The sequence below is a fragment of the Leopardus geoffroyi genome, chromosome A1, assembly GCF_018350155.1.
Source record: "Leopardus geoffroyi isolate Oge1 chromosome A1, O.geoffroyi_Oge1_pat1.0, whole genome shotgun sequence".
NCBI lineage: Eukaryota > Metazoa > Chordata > Mammalia > Carnivora > Felidae > Leopardus > Leopardus geoffroyi.
Genome location: NC_059326.1, coordinates 93,718,129 through 93,730,333, shown reverse-complemented (window position 1 = coordinate 93,730,333; position 12,205 = coordinate 93,718,129).

The following is a 12,205-nucleotide window of genomic DNA, read 5'->3' as shown; positions in this document are numbered from 1 at the left end:
CTTGCTGATCCACCCCAGCTAATACGCCAGATCCCCAGCACCACAAGCCTGGCAGTGTGCAAGTAGCCCAGACGGGCCACGCCACCCCACAGTGAATCCCGCCCCTAGGAGAGGGGAAGAGAAGGCACACACCAGTCTGACTGTGACCCCAGCAGTGGGCTGGGGGCAGACATTAGGTCTGACTGCGGCCCCGCCCACCAACGCAAGTTATTCAAGACAGCACAGGGGAAGTGCCCCGCAGTCCCGCACCACTCCAGGGACCATCCAAAATGAGGAAACAGAAGAATTCCCCTCAGAAAAACGTCCAGGAAATAACAACAGCTAACGAACTGATCAAAAATGATTTAAACAATATAACAGAAAGTGAATTTAGAATAATAGTCATAAAATTAATCGCTAGGCTTGAAAACAGTATAAAGGACAGCAGAGAATCTCTTGCTACAGAGATCAAGGGACTAAGGAACAGCCAGGAGGAGCTAAAAAATGCTATCAATGAGTTGCAAAATAAAATGGAGACAACTACGGCTCGGATTGAAGAGGCAGAGGAGAGAATAGGTGAACTAGAAGATAAAATTATGGAAAAAGGAGAAGCTGAGAAAAAGAGAGATAAAAAAATCCAGGAGTATGAGGGGAAAATTAGAGAACTAAGTGATGCACTAAAGAGAAATCTATGCATAATTGGTATTCCAGAGGAGGAAGAGAGAGGGAAAGGTGCTGAAGGTGTACTTGAAGAAATAATAGCTGAGAACTTCCCTGATCTGGGGAAGGAAAAAGGCACTGAAATCCAAGAGGCACAGAGAACTCCCTTCAGACGTAACTTGAATCGATCTTCTGCACGACATATCATGGTGAAACTGGCAAAATACAAGGATAAAGAGAAAATTCTGAAAGCAGCTAGAGATAAACGTGCTCTAACATATAAAGAGAGACCTATAAGACTCGTGACGTATCTCTCTACTGAAACTTGGCAGGCCAGAAAGGAATGGCAGGAGATCTTCAATGTGATGAACAGAAAAAAATATGCAGCCAAGAATCCTTTATCCAGCAAGTCTGTCATTTAGAATAGAAGGAGAGATAAAGGCCTTCCCAAACAAACAAAAACTGAAGTAATTCATCACCATTAAACCAGCCCTACAAGAGATCCTAAGGGGGATCCTGTGAGACAAAGTACCAGAGACATCGCTACAAGCATGAAACCTACAGTCATCACAATGACTCTAACTCCATATCTTTCTATAATAACACTGAACGTAAATGGACTAAATGCGCCAACCAAAAGACGTAGGGTATCAGAATGGATAAAAAAAACAAGACCCATCTATTTGCTGTCTACAAGAGACTCATTTTAGACCTGAGGACACCTTTAGATTGAGAATGAGGGGATGGAGAACTATTTATCATGCCACTGGAAGTCAAAAGAAAGCTGGAGTAGCCATACTTATATCAGACAAACTAGACTTTAAATTAAAGGCTGTAACAAGAGATGAAGAAGGGCATTATAGAATAATCACAGGGTCTATCCATCAGGAAGAGCTAACAATTATAAATGTCTATGCGCTGAATACAGGAGCCCCCAGATATATAAAACAATTACAAACATAAGCAACCTTATTGATAAGAATGTGGTAATTGCAGGGGACTTTAACACTCCACTTACAGAAATGGATAGATCATCTAGACACACGGTCAATAAAGAAACAAGGGCCCTGAATGATACATTGGATCAGATGGACTTGACAGATATATTGAGAACTCTGCATCCCAAAGCAACAGAATGTACTTTCTTCTCGAGTGCACATGGAACATTCTCCAAGATAGATCACATACTGGGTCACAAAACAGCCCTTCATAAGTATACAAGAATTGAAATCATACCATGCATACTTTCAGACCACAATGCGATGAAGCTTGAAATCAACCACAGGAAAAAGTCTGGAAAACCTCCAAAAGCATGGAGGTTAAAGAACACCCTACTAAAGAATGAATGGGTCAACCAGGCAATTAGAGAAGAAATTTAAAAATATATGGAAACAAATGAAAATGAAAATACAACAATCCAAATGCTTTGGGATGCAGCGAAGGCAGTCCTGAGAGGAAAATACATTGCAATCCAGGCCTATCTCAAGAAACAAGAAATGTACCAAATAGAAAATCTAACAGCACACCTAAAGGAAATAGAAGCAGAACAGCAAAGACAGCCTCAATCCAGCAGAAGAACAGAAATAATAAAGATCAGAGCAGAAATAAACAATATAGAATCTAAAAAAACTGTAGAGCAGATCAACGAAACCAAGAGTCGGTTTTTTGAAAAAATAAACAAAATTGATAAACCTCTAGCCAGGCTTCTCAAAAAGAAAAGGGAGATGACCCAAATAGATAAAATCATGAATGAAAATGGAATTATTACAACCAATCCCTCAGAGATACAAGCAATTATCAGGGAATACTATGAAAAATTATATGCCAACAAACTGGACAACCTGGAAGAAATGGACAAATTCCTAAACACCCACACACTTCCAAAACTCAATCAGGAGGAAATAGAAAGCTTGAACAGACCCATAACCAGCGAAGAAATTGAATCAGTCATCAAAAATCTCCCAAGAAATAAAGAGTCCAGGACCAGATGGCTTCCCAGGGGAGTTCTACCAGACGTTTAAAGCAGAGATAATACCTATCCTTCTCAAGCTATTCCAAAAAATAGAAAGGGAAAGAAAATTTGCAGACTCATTCTATGAAGCCAGTATTACTTTGATTCCTAAACCAGACAGAGGCCCAGTAAAAAAAGAGAACTACAGGCCAATATCCCTGATGAATATGGATGCAAAAATTCTCAATAAGATACTAGCAAATCGAATTCAACAGCATATAAAAAGAATTATTCACCATGATCAAGTGGGATTCATTCCTGGGATGCAGGACTGGTTCAACATTCGCAAATCAATCAACGTGATACATCACATTAATAAAAGAAAAGATAAGAACCATATGATCCTGTCAATCGATGCAGAAAAGGCCTTTGACAAAATTCAGCAACCTTTCTTAATAAAAACCCTCGAGAAAGTCGGGATAGAAGGAACATGCTTAAAGATCATAAAAGCCATTTATGAAAAGCCCACAGCTGACATCATCCTCAATGGGGAAAAACTGAGACCTTTTTCCCTGCGATCAGGAACACGACAGGGATGTCCACTCTCACTGCTGTTGTTTAACATAGTGTTGGAAGTCCTAGCATCAGCAATCAGACAACAAAAGGAAATCAAAGGCATCAAAATTGGCAAGGATGAAGTTAAGCTTTCACTTTTTGCAGATGACATGATATTATACATGGAAAATCCGATAGACTCCACCAGAAGTCTGCTAGAACTGATACATGAATTTAGCAAAGTTGCAGGATACAAAACCAATGTCCAGAAATCAGTTGCATTCTTATACACTAATAATGAAGCAACAGAAAGACAAATAAAGAAACTGATCCCATTCACAATTGCACCAAGAAGCATAAAATACCTAGGAATAAATCTAACCAAAGATGTAAAAGATCTGTATGCTGAAAACTATAGAAAGCTTATGAAGGAAATTGAAGAAGGTATAAAGAAAATGGAAAAACATTCCGTGTTCATGGATTGAAAGAATAAATATTGTCAAAATGTCAATACTACCCAAAGCTATCTACACATTCAATGCAATCCCAATCAAAATTGCACCAGCATTCTTCTCGAAACTAGAACAAGCAATCCTAAAATTCACATGGAACCACAAAAGGCCCCGAATAGCCAAAGTAATTTTGAAGAGAAGACCAAAGCAGGAGGCATCACAATCCCAGACTTTAGCCTCTACTACAAAGCTGTAATCATCAAGACAGCATGGTATTGGCACAAAAACAGACACACAGACCAATGGAATAGAATAGAAACCCGAGAACTAGATCCACAAACGTATGGCCAACTCATCTTTGACAAAGCAGGAAAGAACATCCAATGGAAAAAAGACAGTCTCTTTAACAGTTGGTGCTGGGAGAACTAGACAGCAACATGCAGAAGATTGAAACTAGACCACTTTCTCACACCATTCACAAAAATAAACTCAAAATGGATAAAGAACCTGAATGTGAGACAGGAAACCATCAAAACCCTAGAGGAGAAAGCAGGAAAAGACCTCTCTGACCTCAGCCGTAGCAATTTCTTACTTGACACATCCCCAAAGGCAAGGGAATTAAAAGCAAAAATGAACTACTGGGACCTTATGAAGATAAAAAGCTTCTGCACAGCAAAGGAAACAACCAACAAAACTAAAAGGCAACCAACAGAATGGGAAGTTTGCAAATGATATATCGGACAAAGGGCTAGTATCCAAAATCTATAAAGAGCTCACCAAACTCCACACCCGAAAAACAAATAACCCAGTGAAGAAATGGGCAGAAAACATGAATAGACACTTCTCTGAAGAAGACATCCGGATGGCCAACAGGCACATGAAAAGATGCTCAACGTCGCTCCTCATCAGGGAAATACAAATCAAAACCACACTCAGATATCACCTCACGTCAGTCAGAGTGGCCAAAATGAACAAATCAGGAGACTATAGATGCTGGAGAGGATGTGGAGAAACGGGAACCCTCTTGCACTGTTGGTGGGAATGCAAACTGGTGCAGCCACTCTGGAAAACAGTGTGGAGGTTCCTCAGAAAATTAAAAATAGACCTATCCTATGACCCAGCAATAGCACTGCTAGGAATTTACCCAAGGGGTACAGGAATACTGATACGTAGGGGCACTTGTACCCCAATGTTTATAGCAGTACTCTCAACAATAGCCAAATTATGGAAAGAGCCTAAATGTCCATCAACTGATGAATGGATAAAGAAATTGTGGTTTATATACACAATGGAGTACTACGTGGCAATGAGAAAGAATGAAATATGGCCCTTTGTAGCAAGTCGTGGATGGAACTGGAGAGTGTTATGCTAAGTGAAGTAAGTCAGGCAGAGAAAGACAGATACCATATGGTTTCACTCTTATGTGGATCCTGAGAAACTTAACAGAAAACCGTGGGGGAGGGGAAGGAAAAAAAAAAGAGGTTAGAGCAGAAGAGAGCCAAAACATAAGAGACTCTTAAACACTGAGAACAAACTGAGGGTTGATGGGGGGTGGGAGGGAGGGGAGGGTGGGTGATAGGTATTGAGGAGGGCACCTTTTGGGATGAGCACTGGGTGTTGTATGGAAACCAATTTGACAATAAACTTCATGTATTGAAAAAAAAATAAAATAAAATAAAAAAGGTAAAAAAAAAAAAAAAAAAGAAACCAAGAGTCAGATGCTCAACCGACTGAGCCACCCAGACCCAGGTGCCCCTTAAACTTTTTACTGCTTGGGAAATACCTGCATGTTAACATGGGTGCATGTAATTATGGAAGCCGGGGGTTAGCGAGCAGGTGCAGCCAGACTGTGTGGGCACCAGGGACTCCCCCCATGCCCTAGTAGGTGAGGGGTGGCCTCCTTCGTCTGCACACCTGGGTGCCACTTCCAGCTCCTCACCAGACTTTCATGTGGTTGCGGCCAACAGGATGACACTTTCATGCGTCTCAGGTTCAGAGAAGAGCCAAGGGTCAGCCAGGCTTCCAGCAGTAACTGCTCAGCCCTCGGCAGCCTCCAGGGAAGGAAAGTGGTGAGAACCGTGAGATCTTGGCCACTCCCCTACCTTCTTCAACCAAAACAATTCCTTGTTTTTCCTTTTTTTTTTTCCCCTCAGGGTAAAATGTTGGAAAGGGGAGTCCTGTGTCTAAATAAAGATGGAAACCAAGAGTGAAGGAGATTGTGTTCTCTAGAGCGGAAGAACGCTCTGATTCCTGCTTCCTGGAGCTCGGGTGAGTTCGGTTTGCAGCGACTAATGTATACAAGTCTTGGTCAAAGATGACATTGGCCCAAAGTCACATGGGGTCAAAGGAGGCTGTAGCCCACAGCTGCCTCCCAGGTCAGGCTGCACCTCTGTGGACAGGGGCATGCCATCCTCGGGGCAGGAAAGATAATGTGGATGGGAGACATTTTCAGTGCACATGGAAAACCAGACAGTTGTAAATGACGTGTTATATTTTATTTTATTTTATTTGTTAATGTTTATTTATTTTGAGAAAGAGAGAGTCGGGGAGGGGCAGACAGAGAGGGAATCCCAAGCAGGCTCTGCTCTGTCAGGACAGAGCCCTATGTGGGGCCCGAACTCACGCATCGTGAGATTATGACCTGCGCTGAAATCAAGAGTCAGACACAACCGACTGAGCCACCCAGGCGCCCCATGACATGTTATATTTTACTAACTCTCCAAGTCTCAGTGTCCTCATCTGTAAAATGGAGCGATGACAGTGACCTCACAGGACTGAACAAGTAATATGTATAAAGCTGTCTGCCCAGCATTTGTCCTGAGGTCAGTGCAAATGTGGGCTATTGTCACCTAGGCATATGCTGTCCTGTGTCACTCTCCAGCCTCTTTTTTTTTTTTAATGTTTATTTAATTTTGAGATGGAGAGAGACGGAGTGTGAGTAGGAGAAGGGCAGAGAGAGAGAGAGACACAGAATCCAAAGCAGGCTCCAGGCTCTGAGCTGTCAGCACAGAGCCCGACGCGGGGCCTGAACCCACAAACCGTGAGATCATGACCTGAGCTGAAGTCGGACACTCAACCGACTGAGCCACCCAGGCGCCCCTTATTTTAAAATTTTTAATGTTTATTTTTGAAAGAGAGAGAGACAGAGCACAAGCAGTGGGGGAGGGGTTAGAGAGAGGGTGACATAGAATCCAAAGCAGGTTCAAGGCTCTGATCCGTCAGCACAGAGCCCGACGCGGGGCTTGAACTCATGAACCGTGAGATCATGACCTGAGCTGAAGTTAGACATTTAACTGACTCAGCCACCCAGGCGCCCCTCTCTCCAGCGTCTTCACGGGGAGCCACGTGTGGCACAGCTGGGCAGAAAGTGCTTGGATGGCATTATACTTCTCCTCCTATAGCCTGTGGCCTCCCGTCTCCCCCCAACACCCAGCCCACTGTATGCCCAGTGTCTGGCATAGTCAGTTCTCCACAGACATTTGTCAGCTGCGTCATAAATAGTGTAGCTGAGCTCATGCGCTATCTTTTCTTTCACGGTCCATGAGATCGTGCTCCCCAGTCACCCTTGTATCTGTTTGCTCCTTTATAGAGAATACCACCTTGACTTCCAAGCACTTTTTGATTTTTTTGTTTTGTTTTGTTTAGAAAAAAAAGTTTCTGTGGTTTGATCTTCTGGTCTACCTACATGAGGTAAAAGAAAAGGAAGGATAAAAATCGCATTCTTTTGTGGGTTTTTTTAAGTGCACCTTTGGAGTCAACCCAATTAAGAGCTTGTATTTTCTGCTCTTAAACTATAGGATATTGGGGGGAAAGTTTTGATTTCACTGTGCTTTGTATTCTCCACTTGTAAAAACAGAGGAGAAAAACACATTTTCTTTCAGTGCCTTAACAATTTAAAATTTTTTTAATGTTTTATTTTATCTTTGAGCGAGAGAGAGACAGAGTGCCACTGGGGGAGGAACAAAGAGAGAGGGAGACACAGAATCCGAAGCAGGCTCCAGACTCTGAGTTGTCAGCACAGAGCCTTGACGCGGGGCCCGAACCCACAAACTGCGAGATCATGATCTGAGCTGAAGTTGGACGCTTAGCCAACTAAACCCCCCAGGCTCCCTCAGCACATTAGCAATTTAATTTTTATTCATTTTGACCTTTGTTGAGGATAACACATTTTTGACTGCAGCGGAGACTGTCTTGTTTTTGAAAGATGAGAAAGGTTAAATATCAGTAAAGATCCCCTACATGAAATATATTCAATAGTAGGAATACGAAGAGGTTTAAATTCTCCTCCACCACTGGGTGGATTTTGAGTTAAAATATGGGGTGCCTTGGGGAGCCTGGATGGCTCGGTAGGTTGAGCTTCCCACTTCATCTCAGGTCATGATCTCACAGTCCGTGAGTTCGAGCCCTGCATCGGGCTCTGTGCTGACAGCTCAGAGCCTGGAGCCTGATTCAGATTCTGTGTCTCCCTCTCTCTCTACCCCTCCCCTGCTCATGCTCTGTCTCTCTCTGTCTCAAAAATAAATAAATAAAAACATTAAAATTTTTTTTAAAAAATATGAGGTGTCTGGCTGGCTCAGTCAGAAGAGCATGTGACTCTTGATCTTATGGTTGTGAGTTCAAGGCCCATATTGGGTGTAGAGATTACTTGAAAATAAAGTACTTAAAAATAAAATAAAATAATTTAACAATAGATCTTATGTAAGATGAATTGTGTAATTTCTCAGATGACAAAAGATGTCATTGAGTTAAATCTTAAAAAATATGCATACTTGATATTACAGTTAATGTTGAATGCACAAAGGAGTTTTCCTGTTTAACATATACTTCAAAGATAAATAATGATGAAATAGCATAGTCACTTGAGAATACAGTTTGGCAGTTTCCTGAAAACTGATCATGCACTTTGTATAATCTAGCAATGGTACTTGTGGGTATTTATTCCAGAGAAATAAACATTTATGTTCATACAAAAACTTACCCATGGAAAATCATGGCAACTGTACTCATAATATCCCAAACTGGAAATAAACCAAATGTCCTTCCGTAGTGAACGGTTGAAGAAATTGTTGTGCATCTCTACTATGGATCACTACTCAGCAATAAAAAGGATGAATTCCAGATATATGCATCAGGAATTATGTGGAAGAAAACAGTCAATCTCAGAAGGTTATATACCATCTAACTTTATGTAGCATTCTTTAAAAAAAAAAAAAAAATGTTTATTGTGGCGCCTGAGTGGCTCAGTCCGTTAAGCATCAGACTTCAGCTCAGGTCTGATCTCACCGTTCATGAGTTTGAGCCCCGTGTCGGGCTCTTTGCTGACAGCTTAGATCCTGGAGCCTGGTTCGGATTCTGTGTCTCCCTCTCTCTCTGCTCCTCCCCACCCTCGTACTCTGTCTCTGTCTCTTTCTCAAAAATAAATAAACATTAAAAAAATTTTTTTTTAATCAAATGAAAATTTAGGGGCAACTGGGTGGCTCAGTTGGTAAGCATCCAACCCTTGATTGCTCATCAAGGCAATCAGATCATGAGCAGATCGTAGCAGACTGTCGTGAGATCTAGCCCCGTGTCCAGCTCCATGCTGAGCATGGAGCCTGCTTAGGATTCTCTCTCTCTCTCTCTCTCTCTCTCTCTCTCTGCCCCTCTCCTACTCTCTCTCTCCCTCAAAATAAATAAACATTAAAAAATTTTTAAAAAGTGAAACTTGGGGCACCTGGGTGGCTCAGTCGGTTGAGCGTCTGACTTTGGCTCAGGTCATGATCTCATAGTTTGTGGGTTCGAGTCCTGCGTCAGGCTCTGTGCTGACCTCTTGCTCACAGCCTGGAGCCTGCTTCAGATTCTGTGTCTCCTTCTCTCTCTGCCCCTCCCCCGCTCACACTTTGTCTCACTCTGTTTCTCAAAAATAAATAAATCTAAAAAAAAATTTTTTTTAAAAAAGTAAGTAAGGGGCGCCTGGGTGGCGCAGTCGGTTGAGCGTCCGACTTCAGCCAGGTCACGATCTCGCGGTCCGGGAGTTCGAGCCCCGCGTCAGGCTCTGGGCTGATGGCTCAGAGCCTGGAGCCTGTTTCCGATTCTGTGTCTCCCTCTCTCTCTGCCCCTCCCCCGTTCATGCTCTGTCTCTCTCTGTCCCAAAAATAAAAAACGTTGAAAAAAAAAAAAAATTTTAAAAAAGTAAGTAAAACTTTGAAACAAAAATACAGAAAAGAAAAAACAGAAGTTCTACACAAAATAAACTTCCATTGCATACATTAGTTTTTTTCAGTAGACTTATCTAAAAAGGGAGCCACGTGGTATTACAAATGATACACAGAAAGAGAGCTAGAAAATGTAACCCAGCAAACTTTCCTTTTGACTTAGCTTGTGAACACAGATGGAGTCGATTGAATCATAAAAATTTGGCTCTCCAAAATAATAATTAAACTTGAGCTCCAAACATTTTTATCTTAAAAATCCAAGAGAGCTCCAGGGGCACCCGGGTGGCTCAGTAGGTTAGGCGTCCGACTTCAGCTCAGGTCATGATCTCACGGTTCATGGGTTCGAGCCCCACATGGGGCTCTGGGCTGACAGCTCAGAGCCTTAAGCCTGCTTCGGATTCTGTGTCTCTCTCCTCTCTCTCTCTCTCTCTCTCTCTTCCCGTCTGCTCCTCCCCAAATTTCACTCTGTCTCTCTCTCTCTCTCTATGTCTCAAAAATAAACATTATTAAAAAAAAAAAAAAAATCCAAGAAAGCTCCAGCATAGCTGTTAAAGAACACGCATACTTATCTATATTTTTGGAGAAAGAACAGGAAGCATAAAGTTTCTCCCTGTATGCATACTACAGAATTTCTGTTAACATTCCTTATTCTCCATAAGTGGCTCTATTTCTTTCCCTTCCTTTTGATTCTCACAATAATTGCAGGAAGTATGTAGAGGAAAGAACAGCAGCAGAAAAATCATAGGCTGCTAACGCAACCGTTCTTGTATAAACTGCCAAGATGATCACACATAGGCAGACGCAGGTGTCCCCAGTAACCCAGAGACACCCCACCACCACCACCCTCACCTAGTCTACCAAAAGGACCCAAACATGTGGAGTGACTTGACCACTCTTCCAAAGCACCGTGCCGATGGAAACAATGTTCGGTTCATTCCATTTTCCGACATTTTATTCTCCTTATTACTGTGTGAGGTAGGCGTCTTATAGGTGAAGAAACCACATAACTCATCAATTTGCAGAAGAAACGTGTACATGACGGAGCCTGGGGCTCGTCCTGGCCCAGCCACACTCACGGTGACTTGGCTTTCACCTTCTGGAGCCGCGGTGCATGGGTGTGAATCTCAGCTCTGCCATGTGTGAGCTGTGCTGTGCCAGGCTGGTTACGTGACCTCTCTGTGCCTCAGATTCCTTATCTGTAAATTAGTGGCAGTAATAACAACCAGGGTGTTTTGAGGATCAAATAACTTGATACATGTAAATCTGTAAATCATTCAGTCGGGAGCCCTCAAGCTATGTCCCGTGGGCCCCCGCCCAGCCTGCTGCCTGTTTTGGAAAATTAAGTTTTATTGGAACAGAACCACGTTCGCCCCTCCCATGTTATCTGTGGCTGCTTTCTCACTACGACGGCAAAATTGAGTAGTTGTGACAGAGTTTTGGGCCCAGAGAGTCCCAAAACATTTGCTATCTGGTCCCTTCCAGAAAAAGTTTGCCGACACCTGATCTAGTTGAATACGTGGCAAAAGCTAAGTGTTCAGGAAGTGTTGGCTCCTGTCATCCCTGTTGCTGTTAAAGTTCACACTGAAGGCTTGGAGAACAGGCTGCCCCCTCCATGGAGGGCCTGGCACAGTTCATACTTCAAGTCACGTGTGCTTCAATCATAATTTACTTATTTATTTTTGAGAGAAAGAGAGAGAGAGGGCGACACAGAATCTGAAGCAGGCTCCAGGCTCTGAGCTGTCAGCACAGAGCCTGATGTGGGGCTCAAACCCACAAACCGTGAGATCACGACCTGAGCCAAAGTCAGACGCTTAACTGACTGAGCCACCCAGGCGCCCCTAATGTTTATTTTTGAGAGAGAGAGAGAGACAGAGCACGAGCAGGGGAGGGGCAGAGAGAGAGGGAGACACAGAATCCGAAGCAGGCTCCAGGCTCTGAGCTGTCAGCACAGAGCCTGACGCGGGGCTCAAACCCACAAACTGTAAGATCATGACCTGAGCTGAAGTTGGACACTCCACCGACTGAGCTACCAAGGTGCCCCAATCATAATTCACCTAGAAAACCCATACAGTTGACCGTAACTTAGGCCTGTGTTATGAAGGCAATAACCTGGTAAAACAGGCTTCTCCTTACAGAGAAAAAAACTATACTCACTTTCATCTTTGGGTTGGGTTTTTTGGGGTTTTTTTGTTTGTTGTTTTTTTTGGTCAAAAAATCTTGGTTTGGGGCATAGTTGCCGCATGACTTTTCCGGGTCACGCCAACCCACGCGTTTGCTAAGAGATCATGAGAGGATGGGCCGCTTCGCCCCCCTCCCCTCCCATGCTAGGTCATTATGGTCATGTTCTCTGGGGAGGAGAAGTGTCATTACCTAAAAGGGCCTGCTGTTTCTGGAGGAAACAGCTGAGGTAGAAC